Raw genomic sequence first — 1,140 nt, 5'->3', positions numbered from 1 at the left:
CATGTGACTTTCGGAGCTGGGGTTCTTAACCTGATGTCCAGGGACACAGTTCACAGGGTCCATGAACTTCGATGACCAAAAATATGTCTTTATTCTTCACCAAACTCTAACTGAAGTATAGCCTCTTTTTGAACTATGAATAGGTCATAAGCAATAGTGATCAATACCTGTGGCTTTTTCACCAATAGAAATCCTAGGTGTTTTAGGTACAGTACCCCGAGCTGTCAGCTCAGCACTACATTGTCGCCAGACTCATCCCTGGATCTTACTGGATGTTACTTGCCATCCGAATAAAGTAGCACGTGCCATTTCCTGAGAAGGGGTCCACAGACTTCCAGAGGGTTCTGTCACTCAGGAAAGCTAGCACTCATGCCCCAGGAGGGTCTTACAGCAGAAGAGATTGATTCCACCACGATTCTGGTACATGGTTTCCACTGAAGGAAGACATTCAAGAAAATGTGCCCATTCAGGCAACTGACTGTAGGGGGCAGCAGTAGGCTCGGAAGATGAGCCTTGTGTAAGAACACGGGTTCCTCCAGACGCTGACTTCTCCAAGCCTCCGCTTACTCGAAAGACACGAGGATTCTTGCTCGGTAGTGCCTTTGAGGATTAGAATGATACAGGCTAGTGATATGATTTAAGAATAGTACTTTCGTACTTTCTGCTCAATGGAAATAAGTTGTGCCACCGTCAACTATTACAGCCATGTTATTCTCCCAGTGTGAAGCAAAAACCACAGGGCACACACTGCTTGCTCCTCAGCTGCATCCTCAGCTGCAGGAAGAGGTTATAACGCAAGGACTTCTTGTTCGCTGGTTGGTGTCAGAGCCCCTGCTGGGTGCTGGGGGTGGATGTTAATGCACTGGAGCTGCAGAGATGCAGCCAACAGGGTGCGGCAGACACCCGTGAACTAACAGGGCGTGGCAGGAGGAGGGATGCGGGCAGCAAACAGAAGGGGAGTGCGGTGGCTGCAGGGCGCCTGGCCCCGCAGGCGGTGCCATGGACGCTTCCCTGTGTGTCCCCTCCAGGTCAGAATGTGCGTTGAGTGGCTCTTGGTAGGCCCCCCAAATGGAAATTATTATCGGAGATTTGGGGGGGAGCTCTGCTTAGACCAGGAGAGGGCAGACCTTCTGTACAAGG

The 1,140-nt window shown here is 50.7% G+C and overlaps 1 protein-coding gene across 3 annotated transcripts in view; it reads right to left on the bottom strand.

Annotated features, from left to right (window-relative positions):
* Positions 1 to 1,140, bottom strand: part of MCPH1 (microcephalin 1) — a 249,437-nt gene that overhangs the window by 72,476 nt on the left and 175,821 nt on the right. The gene's annotated exons all lie outside the window — the stretch shown is intronic.

This window comes from Suricata suricatta, chromosome 1 (genome assembly GCF_006229205.1).
Source record: "Suricata suricatta isolate VVHF042 chromosome 1, meerkat_22Aug2017_6uvM2_HiC, whole genome shotgun sequence".
Classification (NCBI taxonomy): Eukaryota; Metazoa; Chordata; class Mammalia; order Carnivora; family Herpestidae; genus Suricata; species Suricata suricatta.
This window is presented reverse-complemented; position numbering and strand designations above follow the sequence as displayed.